Here is a 19,805-nt window from a genome sequence, read left to right on the forward strand (position 1 = left end):
TCTCCTAGGGCAAGAGAAACAAAAGAAAAAATAAACAAATGGGACTATATCAAACTAAAAATCTGCACATCAAAGGAAAACAGCCTCAAAATACAAAGGAACCCCACGGTCTGGGAGAACATATTTGCCAAGGATACATCTGATAAGGTGCTAATTTCCAAAGTGTACAAAGAACTCATACAACTCAGCAGGAGGAAGACAAACAATCCAATTAAAAAATGGGCAAAGGACCTGAGTAGATACTTCTCCAAAGAGGACATATGGATGGCCAAGAGACATTTGAAAAAATGCTCAACATTGCTAATCATTAGAAAGATAAAAATTAAAACCACAATGAGGTATCACTTCACACCTGTAAGAATGGCTGCCATCAACAAATCAACAAATGACACGTTCTGGTGAGGATGTGGAGAAAGGGGAGCCCTGATGAACTGCTGGTGGGAATGCAGACTGGGGCAACCACTATGGAAAACAGTATGGAGGTTCCTCAAAAAATTAAAAATGGAGCTTCCTTTTGACCCCATGATCCCACATCTAGAAATATATCTTCAGAATGCTGAAACACTTATCAGAAAGAACTTATGCACCCTTATGTTCATAGCAGGGCAATTTATAATAGCTAAGACCTGGAAACAGCCCAAGTGCCCATCAGTAGATGAGTGGATAAAAAATCTGTGGGACATTTACACCATGGAATACTATGAAGCTGTAAAGAAGAAGGATCTCATACCCTTTGGGACAGTATGGATGGACCTGGAGAAAATTATGCTAAGCAAAATAAACCAGGCAGAGAAAGACAAATATCACATGGTCTCACTTTTGTGTGGAATCTAAAGAACTTAATAAACTGATGAACAAAATAGTTTCAGTGACATAGAAACATGGAACAGACTGACGAATCTCAGAGGGGCAGTGGGGGTGGGTGGGTGGTTGGGAAGAGATTAACCAAAGAATTTATATGCATATATACATAACCCATGGACACAGACAATAGTGTAGTGAAGGCCTGGGGCAAGAAGTTGGTGGGGGTGGTGGAAGAGGTTAATGGGGAAAAAAGGGAACATCTGTAATATTTTCAACAATAAAGATAAAGTTAAAAAAAATAAAAATAAAATGTAATAATTATTACATTAAAAATAAAATAAATATGGTAAATAGGAGGGCCACAGGCCAGCTCCTGTTAGATAGATAACCCATCTATCCCATTGTTTCTGAGTGATCTAACAAAAATTTGCCTGTCATGTATATTCCACTCTTTTTCAACTACCTATAAATCACCCATTCTCACTTCTAAAATCTAGTACCCCATTCCCTGCCTTTCTCCTTCACCCATAAAATGTCTTATATACCCAATGTTGCCTCACTGTGCTTGCAATTTTCATGCCTATGTGAATTCTCCAAGTGCATGTATTAAAAACTTAATTTTTCCCAGTTAATTTGTCTCCATTAATTTGATAATAAGCCTAGCCAGAAGAATTTAGAAGGTGGGAGGAACAGTGTTAATATTTTTTTCACCCCCACAAGATTATCATAGCCTCACTCAGTCCCAGCCTTTCCCTGGGATCTTCTACCAGTCACTGTGGTGTCCAAGATGACAAACTGCTTCTTGAGGTGGTGAGCTCTGCATTCCTCAGGGTGTGTGAACAGAGGCTGGATTCTGTGTGGGTCTGGGCTATTGCAGTTGGGATTGCTGCCCTGCATTAAGTTGTCCTGCCCTTCCAGTGTATTTCCAAACTCTGAGGGAATTTGTATATTCCTAATGGTGGAATTGCTGGTGGGCCAGCTGACAGGAATGTGGGGGGGGGGGGGTGCATCCTCCCAGAGCCTCTTCAATTTCACTGCACCGGGATTGCCTCTCTTTTTCCGTCTATGCTTGTTTCTGCCCCAAGTTTCCCCTGGACATAGGGTGGGCAGATCCTCATAAAAATAGCCAATACACCCTATGGGTGCCCAGGGTAGCTGCCCAGAGCAAGAGAGGAAGTGAGAGGCCAGGACCTGCAGGCCTAGCCAGCCTCCCCAGCCATGCTGTACAGCCTGAGCCACTGAGCTTGTTTGTGGCCTGTATGTGCCTCCCCAGGATGCCACTAATCCCATCTCACACCTCCTGTCTCTTGGGGGCAGCTTCAGGAGAATCATCATGCCCCACATAGGAGATATTTGGGGTGCTTCTTGACTTCACCAATGGTTTCTGATTCCAGGCCCTGAATAGCTGTCTGAATCTTCCTAATCTTTGGTTCCATAGATGCCAGCTTACAGAACCAACTGGTGGTTACCTTGGCAACACGGCAAATATTCGGGCCAGCCAGGCTGGGTTTAGTGAGACCCTAGAAGGTATGCATCCCTGTGGGCTTTGTATTTTTTTAAAAAATATCTGGGCACTCAGTAAAAATAACTTGACTTGGCAAAGCTTTTCTGTTGCTCTTTCTCTAGGGCTTTCTGTTTGTGAACTTCCTAGGGCTTCCTGTTTGGGCACTTGGGTGGGTAAGTGGGGGGATTAGCAAAGATATGGAGGGAATGGATAGAAAGCAGCAGGCAGCAGTGGAAAGAGGAAGCTTAGGTCTTTGGTATGAGAACGCCTGGATATAAACCTTGTTCCCTGACCTTCGGCTGGTGGGAATGAACAGACCTCTTCCCTTAGATCTGCTCTGCCACTGAACATTCTCCTTCTAGTCCCTGGCCTGCAGCATCCTGACCTCATCTGCCTAGCTAAGCCTGGCTCCTCCGGATGCTTCTCATACCATGCCCCCACTCTCACCCCACTCGGGCACCCCATCTTTCTCCTGGATGCCTCACTGGTCCACTTGACTTCTCTAATTCAACCTCTGCACTGGAGCCAGAGACGCTGCACTAAAAGGCAAATCTGATTCCCTCATAAGATCCTGCTTAGAGCCTGCTCCAAAGCTCCCTAGCTCCCCTGCCTCCTCTTCCACTCCCCTGCAAGCCCCTTTGCTCAAGCTATTTGCCATTGTCTAAACCATGCTTCCTCCTGCCTCTAGACCCTTGTCATGGCTGTTCCCTGGATACCACCCCCCTACTCCTCCTCACCCTCCCAGTGTTCACCTGGCTACTTCCAGTGCCTTCTTGAGGATATTCCGTTTGGGCTAGCTCCTCTGGCATTCCTGGCCTGATGCCTGTGACTAAACTGTGAGCACTGATTTTTTCTTTACTGATCTGTCTCATAGTATCCCTGTGCCTATCCTGTCCTGCCTTGGTTCTGTCAATACTGCATAGGGAGCACCTTGGTGTGTTATCAGAGAAATTGTGGTGTGCTCTTCCCCACTTGGGTCCTTATAATATCTCGAGAAAAAGAATTTTCTGAGACTTGCATGGGAGGACGAGTGATTTTTATTTGCATGGAATTACGTCCTTGGATTTCTAAAGTCCCATTTCAGTCATAGAAGTGTAGCTGGGGTTTCAGAAAAGCTAAAAGCAAAGTCAGTGTCCAGAGTTTCTGTTTCACGTTGCAACCTAGTCCAGTTCAGCATCAGGCTAGTTACAGTCCATCAGTCTATTGTGGGTGGAGGTCCACATGACCCTGAGTGCACCCTGAGCAATAAGATTCCCAAGAGCATAAGAGGAACCAAGAGCACAAGAGCACAAGACAGCGAGTTCCTTTGTTCAGAGAAATATCCCAAATTTCATGCCCTTGCAGTGGTCATGCCCATTCTGGCCAATGACCTGTTCCCAGGTGTGACTGACAAGCAAGTACATTCCCAACATCACCACAACTTTGCTAAGCATGTGGCTATTCTCCTCCCTGTCCGGTCCCTTCCCCCAGGGACCTGCAGGGAATAGACCATTGGCTCCCTGGAGAGTGTAAAGCTTTAGCTTCCTGGTGAAGCTACCCAAATGACATGCCAATAATATTTGGCCTTCCCTTTCCTCTTTTCCTGTTATTAATAACTAGGTTAATTACAATGGTATCAGGTACAGGCACTAAGGTAAGGTCACTTCTAGTCCATAGAGTGCTTTTGTATGAATTAGAAAGAGACATCTTTCCTCGAGGCAGACACAGTCCCACACCAGGGTGCAGGGCTTAGCAAGTGGAGCAGGGGCTGCATACTAGCTCCTCTTTCTCCTCTAGCTGGCACTGTGACCTTGGACTCAGTTGGTCTTGACTGTGTCCCTAGGCTTGGTGCTGCACCTGGCCCAGTATGGGTGCTCAGAGGAAGCAGGTTGATTTGGAAGGACCATGTACTGTGTCTCCAGCCTTTGCCCTTGGCTGGTCCTAGATCCTAGAGGGTTATGTTTTCCTCCTGGTCTTGGGTGCTTCCTGCTGTCCTGGGGCTCTCAACTGGGTCTGTCCAGCTCTGTTCATCTTTGTAGGTGCTTATTCTCACAGATTAAATTAATTTCATTCCTGTTCTTGTTGAGATTGTCCAAAGAGAAACCATGGTTGGAGTCGATAGGCTGGGTGCCTGGGACTTGGAGGGCAGGAGAGGGCTGGAACCCAAGGAAGGAAGACACGGCCACTGTGGCCTGAGGTGATGGCCAGAGGCAGAAGGGTTTGCAGAGGGGCTGGGGCCAGGGCCTGAGGTTCCGCTCAGTTTTCCCCAGCCCCATCCTTCTCAGTCATAGGCTGCAGCTGTCTCCAGGGGACTTTCTGAGATGTCAATGACTCTGGCCCATCTATCCTGTCTTGTGAGGGGAGCACAAGGTCAGCTCACTGGGGCAGGGAAAGAGATGGCAAACCTCCCATTCACTTCTCCAGCATTCGTCAGGGAGAAGGATGGCCCTGTAATGGCTCCTGTCACACTCAGAGGAAAGACAAAGCCCTCACAGCCTACATGATCTTCTAAATTCGTCCCCATCCCCTCTCAGACCTCATGTTTTCCACTCTCCCCTCACTCCTCCTCCCCACCCACTCTGCTTCCACCAAGCTGGCCTCTGATGTCCCTCCTACATGCCAGGCATGCCCCACCTCAGGGCCTTTGCACTTACTGTTCCCTCCATCTCAGATTCTTCTAGCTCACTCTCTTGCCTCTTTTACATCTAGACTCAAGGGTCACATTCTCAATAAGGCCTTCCCTGACCATTTGTTTGAATTGCACCCCATTCTCAGAAAGCCCAGTTCTTGCTTAATTTTTCCCATAGCACCTATCACCACGTAAAATATAATTTATTTTACTTTCTTATTTTCTTTGGTGTTGGTCTCCCTTATATAATGTAAGCTCCACAAGGTCAGGCACTTTTCACTGTCTATGCCCAGTGCCTGGCAGAGGGTAGATCTAATGGAAATTTATAAAAGGAAACAAGAATGACTAAATTACAAGAGTGATAAAAATGGCAGCTGTTGAAAGAAGATGGCAGCCCCAGAACAGTGTGAATGCATGGCCAGTTCTTGGTGAAGTGTTGAGAGCCAGACAGGGGCAGCTGGGCTGAGAGGTGGCAAGGGTTGGACGGACGAGGATCCTCGTCATTAGCAAGGGCGGCATGGACAAGCCTAGCCTGCTCTTGAGGTTCGCAGGTGATACTTTTGATCCAGAACTTGCAGCAACAATAGGTGTTGACTTTAAAGTGAAACCAAATTCAGTGGATGGAAATAAGGCTAAACTTGCAATATGGGATACTGATGGTCAAGAGAGGTTCAGAACATTAACTCCCAGCTATTATAGAGGAGCACAGGGTGTTATATTAGTTTATGATGTCACAAGAAGAGACACCTTTGTTAAACTGGATAATTGGTTTAAATGAATTGGAAACATACTGTATGAGAAATGACATAGTAAACATGCTAGTTGGAAATAAAATTGATAAGGAAAATCATGAAGTTGATAGAAACAAAGGCCTGAAATTTGCACAAAAACATTCCATGTTATTTATAGAGGCAAATGCAAAAACCTGTGATGGTGTACCTTTTATGCCTGGACTGTGGGAAAGTGAGAACCAGAAAAAGGGAATCAAACTCTCACACAGGGAAGAAGGACATGGAGGCCTGTGGAGGTTATTGTTCTGTGTTATAAACTCTGGGAAATGTCATATTTGATCAGATAGTGACATCTTTCTGTATATAAACTCTTTACTATTTTAGGGGCCTTGCGGTTTGCACATATTTGTTTTGTATCATGGTGTAAGTATTTACAAGAAATCTCACTCATTGGCTTTTCCAGGTAAAATGTTATGTTAAGTATGCACAATTTGCAGTCTATAGTTTTCTATGTAACATAAAACTGGTGTACCTTTATAAGTATACTTGATTTTATGATTTACATTTATCATGTGATTTTTAAAAATCCACCTATCTACTATATGTTAGAGCAAGGTCTACTTTTGATCTTTTTGCTTAAATGCTCCTATCAATTACTGAATTGATATGTAGAATTTCTAGAACCACTGGGCCATTACAGGTATCCATCCTGGTGAATTTCTTCAAGAAAAATAAAGAGCATGATTCCACAGCTTTCCTAAGATGTTTGCCGACAGATTCTCCTTTGGTACTAAGTGAAATTTTCTTTGCAGGATGCAATCCAGGCCAGTTTATAATTAAATCTTTGTTCTGATGACGCTTTTAAAATAGCATTGATATGTTAAAGAAGTTTGATTTTTTTAATTTACTTCAATGAGTAGCTCAGTTGCTTACTGGAGTTTTAATTCTGTGATATGTACATTGGATTCATGACCCTTTGTGCAGGATTTTTAGTTGTGTGGTGTTCGGCAAAATGGCGATAAGGTTTTCCCCGTTTTGGTTTTGGAAAGACATAAATAGTATGTTTATGTGGCTCATGTTAGTACTTACACATTTAAACCAGCACCTTTTTCTATAAATGTTGGTGCCCAGGTACCTCCATCGCAGCTTGTGTAATGTTTATGAATAGCTGTGTCTTATGACTTCCGTAAATGGCTTGTCAATATTCAAAAACCTACGTCTGTGTTTTGAGGGTTGGGATAAAAAACACTAAATGACAATTTGAGAAAGACATATTGTTTCCAGATTTTGATGCCTGTGGGAAAATACTGTTGCAATGAAAATCTTGGTAATTTATTGTAACAAGTAGTCAATATTTTATTAAAACCAATCTCTACAGACTAATAAATTTTTCCCACAGTACTCGGTTTTCTAAAAAAATATATACATATATGGCAGCTGCCATGTATGGGCATCCACCTGTGCCAGCCCTCTCCATTAGTCATCTCCTTGAATTCTCCCAACACTCCTCTTCCTCATATAGTGAGAAAACTGAGGCTCAAGAGGTTAAATGACTTCCTCAGTGTCATTCAGTCAGCAGGTAACAAAGCCAAGCTAGTTGGAACCCATGTCCCACAGGTACCTCAGTGTAGCCACTGTAGCAGGGAGGGGCTGCCATAGGCCTGCCCTGGGCTACTCCATCTGAAGGCTCGCTTTGCTTTGGCCTTGGGGTCCTGGCAGCAACAGGCCAGAGCCTTGGGCTGAAGAAGGTGCAGGGAGGGGTATGTGAGCACTGTACTCCGTTCCAGCAGCCTGTGGACCCATCTTCTCTGTCTCCTATAAGGTCCCTGCATAGTCTCAGGCCATCTGACATCCCCGGACCCCCATGGCTGGCCCACAGCAATGTTTCACTTGCAGCTTCCCAAGATGCGACGTTAGAGGTCCAACTGTACCTCTCCCTCTGCCCCTCTGCCCCTCTGCCCCTCTGCCCCTCTGCCCCACCTGCCTGTCATTTCTGCAGCAGATCAAATACTTTTTGACTCAACCTTTTTCTAAATCCATTTGGTGTTCTCTCTTCTTATATTAGCTCCCCAGCCCCACATTCCCCACCATCTTCTGCCATCACCTGCTCCAGCAGGGCCCCCAGAGAATGTTGTATGTGAAATAATTTTGTAAAATCCAATAAAAATTTGACCCAGGGCAATATCATTACAGGAAAAGGAGATGATGGATCTTCCCTGGTGCAGAAAAAATGTGGAGAAGAAATCCCAGCAACCCACCAGTGCCTACATTGTGTTCACCCACATCCCCCTATGTGCATGCACCATCCTGATGTGCAGAGCACCCTGCACTTACACACACACATGCATGCGCACTGACTTTATGTATATTATTAACAAGTCCCTGGCATCCTCTAAGTCTCAACTTTGCCTTCTGGACTTGACTACTGATCTCAAAACTCTACCAGCCAAGAGATTCCATTGTCTGGTGCCTGCTCACATCTGTGTCAGTAGTCGTGTCACCTGGTGGAGGTGATTGCTTTGTGGCACATGACAGACAGATGCCTCTCTGAGGCCCACCCCTAACATTTGTAGGGTCTGGGGCAATGGCACAAGAGGAAGCCCATATACCATACATCTAGATATTTTAATTATAAATCAAGCTAACAAAGAGTTAAATAAAACATGTTTTTACCTTGGCTAGTGTGGCTAAGTGGTTAGAGAGTCAGCCTGCACACCAAAGGGTCTCAGGTTCTATTCTCAATCAAGGGCACATACCTGGGTTGTGGGTTCCCTCCCCACCCCCAGTGGGGTTGCATGTGGGAGGAAACCAGTCGATGTGTCTCTCTCACATCAATGTTAATCTCTTTTCCTTCTCTCTCTCTCTCTGCCCTCCTTCCCCCAACTCCCTTCCACTCTTTCTGAAAAGCAATGGAAAAAAATATCCTCAGGTGAGGATTACAGCAACAAAAAATATGTTTTAGGCTCCTACTTTGATGAATATACCTTCACAGAAACCTGAAAGATTGGATTTAAATCTAAAATTGTTGGGAAGAGCTGGCCCCTAAGCTCCAGTCCTGGATCCTGGACTGCTCCTCCTCTCTCCTTCTGTTCCTGGCTCTGGCTCACCCTGAAAAGGCCCATGCTCACAAACATGGGCACAGATACCCTGCATGCAAGACCACACTCTATCCATACCCTAACCCTTGCATACAGCCTCTTCGACACCCCTCAGGCCTTGAGTGCGGCCTAAGTATTAGTGGCAGAGTATTTCCACAGAAGGGTTGGCCCAGGGGAAAAGCCCTTCATAACAGAGAGTCCAAGGACGAGCAGAACCTTTAAAATGCAGGGCTCAGGACAGAAGCCCCTCTTACCTGGGTTTAGAACGATGCTGACCACTCTCTCCACTATGGGTAAGAGTGGAAGGAGAAGCATGGGCCATTCCCTGGGCCCTGACAAGGCCTTTGTCTTTAGCTCAGCAGTCTGCCCTTATACCTTTCTTTCCCCATAATACCCTATGGAGGTTCCTTCTGTGGCTGGGCACAGTATTATTTATTTATTTATTTATTTATTTATTTATTTATTTATTTATTTATTTATTTATTTATTTGAATTTATTTAGGTGACATTGGTTAATAAAATTATGCAGGTTTCAAGTGTACAATTCTACAACACGTCATCTGTATATTGCATTGTGTGTTCACCACCCCAAGTCAAGTCTCCTTCCATTACCATTTATCCCCCTTTACCTTCTTCTACTTCCTCTCACCTCTTCTCCCCACAGCAATCACCATACTGTTGTCTGTGGCCACAATATTTAAAGGGGTGCATGCCAGGGAGGCTCTGGGCACACAGATATGCCTCAAAGTGTAGGAAAGTTCTGCACACCTACCCAGTGCGGTGAGTTTCCTCATTCAGGGATGTGGGTGGAAGCCGGCCATGGGGACGGAGGTGGAGAGATACATCCAGTTGGGCAGTCACTTTGGGGAGAGGTCAGGGCTTTCTGAACCGAAAGGTCAGAGCAACTGTGATTGTTGGAGGAACTGTCACCGTTCTGGTAGGTGTTGTGTAGATTCTGTTCTAAGGTTGCCCCAGGCAGCCAGGAATCCTCAGTATCAACAGTTCTGAAAGACCAATCCATTAACCCACTGGCGCCCACTGTACCACTGCAAGGAGGCAAATCCTGAATGCAGCTGAGGGCAGACACAGCCTTGCTCTGATTCATTTCCCCATCCACAAAATGGAGCACTAACACTGGCCTCTCTGGGGTTCCTGGGACAATTACAGGGGCCTGCATCTCTGATATGAATAAGGTGGTGACAGAAGAGACCCCCTTTTGCTTCCCTTCTCCAGTCCTGCCCCCACTTCTCTTGGCCAGAATCCAGGAAGTTGTTTACGTCTCTAACATTTACAGAATCCTGTCCTTCTCCTCCTTTCAAATGACATCTGAGCCTCCATCTGAACTGGTAGGGCAGCCTTGAGGGCAGGAGAGGAAGCTGCCTAAACTGACCCTTTCCTCAAGGTCCCCAGGGCCAGAAGTCTAGAGTCCCTGCCCTCCTCCAGGCTGATGGGGAAAAGGAGGTTGGGGAGGGGAAGTAAAATAGAACCACAAGGACTGGCGATAGGCTCCCACTCCATGAAGCCTCTCCTCTCACTCACAGCCAGTTTCCCAATGGTGAGGAGGCACTGACCCTACACAGATCTACCATAATGCCCTCAGCTTCTTGTGGGATTAGGGCCCAGGATTGCTCAGTGTCCTGCACATCCATCTCCCTTCCATTTGGCCTTCTGGGTCCTGGCCCTGAGCCTCCCTGACAATCAGGGTCCAGGATGGGAAGGGGGGCAGGGCCTGTTCTCTGTAAGCCCCAGGCTCCTGGGCAGTGCCCTGAGGCTTGTCTGCCCATGTAGGTCCAGTGGTGCAAAGCTAATGGAAGAGAGACACAGGAGGGGCCACACATCCTGTGGCTGTCAGTCCTAGTAATGTCCTTGACTGCAGCCAGATAGTCATCAGAGTGACTTTGGCCTTCTGAAGAATAATCACTCTTGCCTCTGTTCATGGGCCTGGGGCTTGCGTAGGAACTGTGTCTGAGGCAGTCATGAAGGACCTTACAGCTCAGAAATGGCCTTTGGACAATAAACAATGTTGCCAAAAAAGAAAGCAAACCTTTATTGAGTGCCTACTATGTGCTAGGCACTGAGCTACTATTATCTCACTTAAAGTTCAAGATAACCCTAGAGGGGAGTTGGCATTGCGCTCATTCTGTGGGTGAGGAGATTAAGACTCAGAAGTTATGTGACTTTCCAAAATGCCCTGTGTTGCAGAGGCCATGAGGCCTTGCCCATGCTCCTTTCTTCCCACACAGGCCAACCCTACAGCTTCCCACACAAACATCTGAAAGTCTTTGCCCAGGAGCTAGTTTGGCCCACAAGTGGGTTACCCCAGCAATGCCAGGAGCTATCACTCCTGGGAGCACCTCAACTGAAGGGAGTGGGGTGGGTAAATACTCCAGCTCCTCACCGCACCCTAGAACAAGTCTGAGGTGTGCTCTATTTGGTCCCTTAGAGGTCCCCAAGAGGACTAAATCCCATCTCACTTCCCCTCTCCTCTCCCAGTACTTCTTGGGATCATTTTCCAAATAAAATATTTTCACTCAGATCTTTGTCTCAGTGTCTGCTTCTGGGGGCACCCAGCCTGAGACAGTCATGCATGCAGTAAGTGCCAGTTGGAACTGAATCCCTGGGGGTAAAGATGACATTTTATGACCTACAAAAGCAAAGCTTGTGTTCTGATCTTACCCTTTCCTGCAGGGCTCCCTGTTTCCCTCAGGACCCAGTTTTCAACCTGGTGGGGGTTCCTCTGGCTTCCACATCAGAGCACTAACCAGGCTGCAGGTTCTCTCCTCTGTCCCCCATTAGACTATGAGTCCTGGGAGGGTGGGGACTGGGACCTGGCACAAGTCTGACACCCAGAAGATGATCAGAACTGGCTCTTTGAGTGAATGAAGCTGCTGGCCATGCACTGGGGGCTCAGGATCAGAGCTTGGTCACTTCCAGAAGGATCTGGCTGGGATGAGCCAGAACACCTTCCCCTTACCAGCACAGGGACACTGTTTCCTGCTGCTGCTGCGATGAGAAGATGTGAATCACAGGAACAATGATTTTGAAGCATTGATGTCACTCTCCTTCGCTATTTCAGTGGAGACCTTTCTGTCAGAAAGAAGCCTTCTAGCCCTGTGACAAGGTGGTCTTGGGACCTGCCAGTGCCACCCCCTCCAAGGGCCAAGATTCTTGAGGAGGTGGATCCAGGTGTGCAGGATATGAAGGGCAAGTTGGGAGAGAAAGCTGGGGCCTGCAGGAAGGAGCTGCTGAGGTGAGGGGAGAGCATGAGGAAGGCTAAAGGGACACAGGCTTGCTAACCAGGAAGGCAGCTCCACGTTCAATCTGTAGTCTTTTAGATGTAGAACCAGAGGTTCAAGTCCTCCCGCCAGGCCTGTCCTACTTTTAAGTCGGTTGACCCTGGGTAGGAGCTTTAATCACTCTAAGTATAACATGAGGGGCCTGAACTAAATGCCATTTTGGAAAGAGCACAAGGTTTGAAGTCTGTCTTCAAATCCCAACTCTGCTACTTATTGGCTTATAAACGTGGCTTTAGTTTTCTCATCTGCAAATGAGCATAATGATAGTGACATTTGCTTTTCATGGTTGATGAGGGAATAAGATTCCTTGTTTCATTCAACATAAACTCAGTACTTTCTAGGAACTGAGGATACAACAGTAAACAAAACAGACAAAAGTCCTTCATGCCCTCATGAAGGGATTTAGTGGGGACACAGTCAATAAACTGGATAAACAAATAAAGTATATGTCTGTTAACTATTAATAAATGTCAAGGTGAAAAACAGATCAGGGAAAGAGAACAGAAAGTGTCAACAGTGGTGGTGGTAGACCTGCAATTTTTGGTTGCCAGGGAGGGCTTCACTGAGGAGGTAACGTTTAAGTAAGATATGGAAAAGGTGAGGAAGGAGGGATATAGGGAAAAGCAAATCAGGCAGAGGAAACAGCAAGTGCTCTAGGGTGGTGGTGTGACTGAGGTGAAGGGGCTGGGCAATATTAAAGGAAAGGATTAGAGGAGTAATGTGGTTCACACAGTCATGGTAAGGACTGGCTTGAACTCTGAATGAGGTGGAAGCCATGCAAGCCCTGGGCAGAGTGTGGAGGGGATCATGAGGGGAAAAGGGAGGGACTTCTGTGATACTTTCAACAATAAAGAAAAAGAAGAAAAAAAGAAACAGGACCTGACTTGGGTTCTAACAAATCAGTCTGGCCCCTGTGGTGAAATGAGGCCAGGGTAGAAACAGGCAGCCTGCAATTGCCTTGGTGAGTAAGGGCCACATGAACTAATGAAGAAGCACCAGTAAAGATTGCAGGTAAGGAGATGATTGTGTCATACATGGCCAAGTCATCATGTCATGAAATTGTTACTTAATAAGAAGGTTATCTGCTTTTAATTACATTCAGAAGGCATCAGGAAACACTAGGAAAGTCTCTGTTTGGTAATGGTGTGCCTTCAACACCTCTAACTCTTGCAAACCTCCTCCCCTTACACCCCAAATGACAGGCCTCAAACTCAAGGACTCCTGGCTTCTGTGTCTAGTTAATATTTTAGAATGTGGTTTTATTTTTTTGATTGTATTTGGTTTTACACTTACATTCCATTTGTGAATACGAGACTGAATGTCCTAAGTTACTTATAGAAATGTTTCTTTTAAAATAAACTTATCTAACTAAAAAGGTAAGTTAGCTTAAAAAATATTAGGAGAATAATATGGTAGTATAAAGATTCAGCAAAAGTTGTGGGGTGGAATCTGAATGACTGCAGTTTGGGAATCTCTGAGCTAAGGCGAAAGCTTGATTTTAACTATGCACTACCCGGCACCTCCCCAGATACTGATACTGATTCTGATTCTGATACTGATACTGATACTGATACTGATACTGATACTGATACTGATACGCTAAGGCCCTATGGCTCTGAGCAACGCCTCCACTGACCAACCCTGCTCTCTTGACCCTCCCCCTATTCTGTTCTGGTGAGGGGAGGTAAACCAAGGGGTAAGGGCTGGGAGATGGGGTGCCATGCAGGGTAGAGCTGAATCAGGAAGCAGGTGTTGAATCTTCCCACTGCCCCTTTGCTACAGAGGGACAATAGATTTTGCCACCTCTTCTAAGGTGAGGATCCTGAGAGTGGGGGAGAAAGTTTTGGTATGAGGCTTGCAGGACTTGAGGGGGGAGGCTAAGAAATACTTTAATAATCATGATGGTCACCACCACCTCCACCCCCTACCCCCACAGCCAGCCTCCTGTCACATTTTCTTAGCCTTTTCTCTTTTTTTAAAAAAAAAAAAAAATATATATATATATATATATATATATATATATGTCTTTATTGATTTTTTTTTTAGAGAGAGAGGAAGGGAGAGGAAGAGAAAGATAGAAACATCAACACTGATAGGCTGCCTCCCTCATGCCCCTTACTGAGGATGGAGCTTGCAACCTGGGCATGTGCCCTGACCTCCAGGCTGGGCTCTTAGCCTTCTTTTTCATCTCAATTCACTCTTTCTCTAATAGTGGATCACCCTTAAATGTTGGCACAAACTAGAAGGGAGGTAGGCACAGAGGGGAGTGCCCTATAGGGATGTATCTAGGAAAAAGGTTTGTTTTGGCCCCAGTGCAGTTGTCTTGTGGTCCAATCAAGAAAGGTGGGCCTGCCCAGAACAACTGTGGTCCAGGCTAGGCCAGTTTAAGCTGGACTGGTCATTTTGAGCAGGGTCATTGTCACAGCTGGGCTTCTATTCTAGCCATTCTCCAGCTCATGTACTTGTACTTCGTCCCTGTGGCAAAGATTAGGATTCAGAATGAGCATGCTGAGCACCTCCTACGCCCCAAGCAAGATGATATCACCCTTTTTGAAACATTATTCCAGGGTTCGAAAGCTGTTCTGGCATCTCCAATGGAGTTTTGACTAGAGAAGATCAACGTGGTCAGGCCAGACCACTGCTGCCTGCCTACCCTTGCTGTCTTAGTTGTTTTCCCTGGGCCCAGGCCCCTCCCTCATGGTCAGAGTCCCAATGTGGTGTGCAGGCTCTGCTCCTGGATTCCTGACTGGTGTCACCCAGGATGTCCACATCCAGGAAGGACCAGAAGGACAGAGGACATCCAGGGTGTACATCTGCCTCTACTTGGCACTTAGGCCACTCAGTCTCCTGCCCAGGTTGATCCCTTTTGGCTCCTATCCAGCTGTGTGAGTTCCCCCTACATCTCTTGCCCTTCTGATGTCCTGCCATCTCTCCCAGTAAGCTAAGTGGGAGATGGGAGTCCCACTCTGGTCTGGCTGGTTGAGAAAGGTGACCTTGAGGCCAAGGAGGGTGGGGCAGTCTAGGCTGGTGAGGGGTTAATAGCTGGCAGACCCAGGAGCCTCCACTCTGCCGGCTCCTCAGAAAGCCTGGCCTCAATACCACTGGAAATTCTTAAGCCGAGATTTCAATTTAATTGCATATTGATTAAATAAAACAAAGGCATGGGGGCTCCAAGGAGCAGGTTCTGGGAACACCTGATGAAATTTCAATCCTGCTTTTTTTCCTGCCTCACACTCTCATAGAGGCTAGGATCTCTCCCTACTGCCTGAAAGAGAAGGGCAGCAGACAGCCTTTAAACACACAGTGCTTGACTCAGTTCCCTGCTACATGTGCCAGCATTCCTCCCATTTACCCACCACTCTAAAACTCTGGTCAGGTACAGAGAAGTCCCATGACCTTTTCAAGGTCACACCCAAAGTCAGAGGCAGATTTGTCACTTGAACATGGATCTCCTGATCTGGCATCTCCCTGCATAGGGTACTACTTTATGGAAGGCCCTGGGTGGAATGGAAACCTACTCTGCTTTGTCTGCCAGGCTCACTACAACTTCACATTGAGAAGTGCCCAAAGATAATACTATTCAACAAGTGGCCAGCTTCAGACCACACCACAGTACCTCCTCATTAGCTCCACAAATGACACACCCAAAGGAGGTACTCAAGAGGTAACAGAGCCCCACTACAGTGAATCTCACTCCATGAGGTTTGCATCTACACAACAGCTTGTCTGCTGTAGTAACAGCCAGTCCTCACAGTCAGGCAGCCTGAGCTTCAATCCCACCCACTGATGTGCCAACAGCAGTCAAGGATCAACTACAAAGGGAGGGCACACACAACCCACACAAGGGACACCTCTAGAGTACACAGCTCAGGGGACTAAGGAGTCTGCACCACTGGACTCCACAGGACACCAACTATATAAAGCCACTCTGCTAAAACTGTGAAATGTAGCACATCTACTTAATACATAGAAACAAACAAACACAGGAAGGCAGCCAAAATGAGGATACAAAGAAGCATGTCTCAAATGAAAGAACAGGACAAAACTCCAGAAAAAGAACTAAAAAACAGAGGCAAGCAATTTATCAGATACAGAATTCAAAACACTGTATCTGGTTATAAGGATATTCAATGAACAGTAAAAATCTCCAGAAAAGAAATAAAGAAAATGGAGACAACCAAGCTACCAGATACATAGTTCAAAACAATGGTTATAAGGATGCTCAAGAAACTTGGTGAGAACTCAACAGCATAAAAAAAGACATAGAAACCATAAAAAGGGCTAGTCGGAAATGAAGAATACAATATCTGAAATGAAGAATACACTGGAAGGAATAAAAAAATTAAATGAAGCAGAGGATTAAATCACTGATTTGGAAGACAAGTTAGCAGAAAACACCCAATCAGAGCAGCAAAAAGAAAATAATTTTTAAAAATGAGAATAGTTTAAAGGACCTCTGGAATATCAAGCATATCAACACCCACATCATAGGGTTACCAGAAAGAGAAGAGAGAGAGTAAGGAATTGAGAACCTATTTGAAGAAATGAGGAAGGGATTCCAAGATGGCTGCAGAGTAGGTGGAAGCTACACTCACCTGCTCCAGGCCCCTAACCAGATTTACAGCTAAATTAGAAAGCAATCAACCTGAATAACCAACTGAAGGCTAGCTGAAGTGAAATATTATATCAAGGATTTACAGAAGAAGCCACATAAAGACTGGTAAGAAGGGCAGAGGCACAGAAAGGGCTAGCCCCTGAACCCAGGTGTGGTGGCTAAAAAGTTGGAGGGATATCATGGTTGCAAAGCTCCCTTTCCCAAGAAGCATGAGGCCTCAGCCCCGTTCAGGGATCCCCATCCCAGAACAACAGAGGCAGGAAGAAGAGCCTGCATAGCATCTGGTGGATTTGGTCTGTCTGGATGAGCCAGACACCACCTTCCCAGGGACCAGCACTCTTATTGTTACAGCACCAGCCTGGGGAGTGCACTGCTGGTTAGAACATTCTGTCATACTTGGGTCCTGTGGAGGGGGTCTGCTGGCTACACCCAGCAGTGACTTTGGGACCCCTCTTTTTCTAGAGAGGTTCTTGATGAATACTCAGTGACTAAACTGTGTGGCTTTGGAAAAAGGGCTGGTCTCCCTCACCTCAAGCACACAGCTGGCACCCATCCTCCTACCACTGAACTACTTGGCAGGCCCCCATCTTGCTTAGTTCAACCAGCAGAGGGACTCAAGTGCTGCACAGAGCTGGGACTCTTCAAACATGTCTCCCAAGGAAGCTTTTGTTCAGGAGCAAGGTGGGCAGGTGCTGGGGTGTATGGTTACATCACAGGGGAAAGGGTACTTTTATCTCCCCTGCCAGCTCAGCCTGCGCTCCCCCAGGAAAGGATAGGAGTGCCTGTTCCTCTCCTATGGGCTTGCAAGCACCACCCGCAATGGGAGACTTTGGATCAGCCCATCCAAGTCCTGGATACCCTTCCGTCCTGGGCTCAGTTCCACAGGGAGAATGAAAAACAGCCCAGAGCTGGGACATTCAAAGTGTGAGTCCCTTGGAGGCTATTGTCTGGGACAGGGATGAAGTGCTTAGCTCCCTCCTGTGAGTTGGGCCAGCATCACCTCCAATGGGAGACTTTGATTTGTCCCCATGAGCACTGGGCTTCTGAACTTGCTCCTCAGAGGGGATGGCTGGCTCACCCAACTGAAACTGCAGCACACCCCTCCTGGGGGAACTAGAGTTAGAGAATATAGCAGAGACTGAGGGGTTTGGCTCTTAAAGTAGGGGCCACTTTCTTCTCATTGAGCACCTGACTGAGTGACCACCAAGTAGGGGACCCACTAGCCCTATCCTCCCAACCCCAGTTGCCCTGCCTTACTGAGCTCACAACCTGTGGAATACTCTGTGGTTTGTGGCCAGCCTGGGCCCATTCTACAGTCTTTCTTTGAAAGACTCTGGAGAAAGACCAGGCAACCTCAGGGGAGGCAGAGTAGCTGGTCCACCTGAAGGCAGACCACAGGGAGCCTCCGTCCTTTTACAGATCTGCCCTCAGCTCTAAGCTGGAAGAAACCAACCCTTATTGACCCTTCCCACACACATGCAGGCCCAGTAGACACAGCCACAAACAGTGAACAGTGTGGTAGGTACAGACAGGTAGCCCAAGGCAGATTACACTTAACTTCTGACATCGACTTATACCTAGACCTTGCCCAAGTGGACCCAGAACCAACACAACCAGTGGTGGGCTTCAGACCACACTAGAGCTCGACCCAACTAGACACACAGGCAGCACACCCAAAGGGGGATTCCTGCAGGCACCAGACCCTGCTGGGAACAACTCTGCCTCAGTGACAGCCCCAGCACAGTGTCTCATACACAATGATCAAGTTTTACCCTTATAGTCAACCAGCCTGAAGGGATAACTTCACCCATGAAAGGGCCAGCAGCATTGAAGACTCAGCTACAATAGGAGGGTGCACATAACCCACAAGAAACATTTCTGGAGCATGGAGCTTAGGTGATCTGGAATATTGAGCCATTGAGCCCAACAAGACACCTTCATCATAAAGCAATCACAACGACTTCGGGAGTCATAGCAGATCTACCTAATACACAGATAAAATGAAGAGACAAAGAAATATGCCCCAAATGAAAGAATAAGAGAAATCCCCAGAAAAACAATTCAATAAAATGGAAGCTACCAAAATACCAGATGCAGAGTTTAAAACAATGGTTATAAGGATGCTCGAGGACCTTAGGGGAAGAATGAATGATCTCAGTGAGAACTTAAATAAAGAGATATTAAGCATTAAAAAGGACATAGAAACCATAAAAAATAACCAGTCAAAAGTGAAGAATACAGTATCTGAAATGATGAATACACTAGAAGGAATCAACAGCAGGTTAGATGAAGCAGAGGACTGAATCAGTAATTAGAGAATAAAATAACAATAAACACCCAAGCAGAGTATCAAAAAGAAAATTTAAAAAAATAAGGACAGTCTAAGGGACCTCTGGGATAACATCAAGCATAGAAACATCCACATTATAGAGATACCAGAAGGAGAAGACAGTGAGCAAAGGTTAGAGAACCTCTTTGAAGAAATAATGGCTCAAAAATTTCCTAACCTGGTGAATGAAAAAGTTACACAAGTTCAGGAAGAACAGAGAATTCCAAACAAGATGAATCCAAAGAGACCCACACCAAGACACATCATAATTAAAATGCCAAAGATTGACAATGAAGAGAAAATCTTAAAATCGGCAACAGAAAAGCAATTAGTTACCTACAAAAAAACTCCCATAAGGCTGTCAGCTGACATCTCTACAGAAAAACTTCAGGCCAGAAGGGATTGGCATAAAATAGTTAAAGTGATGAAAGTGATGAAAAGCAAAGACCTACAACCAAGACTATTCTGTCTAGCAAGGCTATCATTTAAAATAGAAGACAAAATAAAGAGCTTCCCAGACCAAAAAAAAAGAAAGAAAGAAAAAAGCTGAAGGAGTTCATTACCACCAAATCAACATAGCAAGAAATGTTAAAGAAAGAAAAAAGAAATCAAGAGAGAAGGAAATATAAATATAAAGAATAAAATGGTAATAAATAAATACCTATCAATAATAACCTAAAATATAAATGGATTAAATATTCCAATCAAAAGACATAGGGTAGCTGAACGGAGAAGAAAACGAGACCCGTGTGTGTGTGTGTGTGTGTGTGTGTGTGTGTGTGTGTGTGTGTGTATATATATACTATCTATAAGAGACTCA

At 45.8% G+C, this 19,805-nt stretch overlaps 1 pseudogene; it reads left to right on the forward strand.

Annotated features, from left to right (window-relative positions):
• The first annotated feature begins 3,917 nt into the window (after positions 1 to 3,917).
• On the forward strand, positions 3,918 to 5,963 carry LOC107538054 (ras-related protein Rab-18-like; annotated as a pseudogene).
• Positions 5,964 to 19,805: the final 13,842 nt, after the last annotated feature.

Source organism: Miniopterus natalensis, chromosome 1 (genome assembly GCF_054644295.1).
Source record: "Miniopterus natalensis isolate mMinNat1 chromosome 1, mMinNat1.hap1, whole genome shotgun sequence".
In the NCBI taxonomy this organism is placed as follows: Eukaryota; Metazoa; Chordata; class Mammalia; order Chiroptera; family Miniopteridae; genus Miniopterus; species Miniopterus natalensis.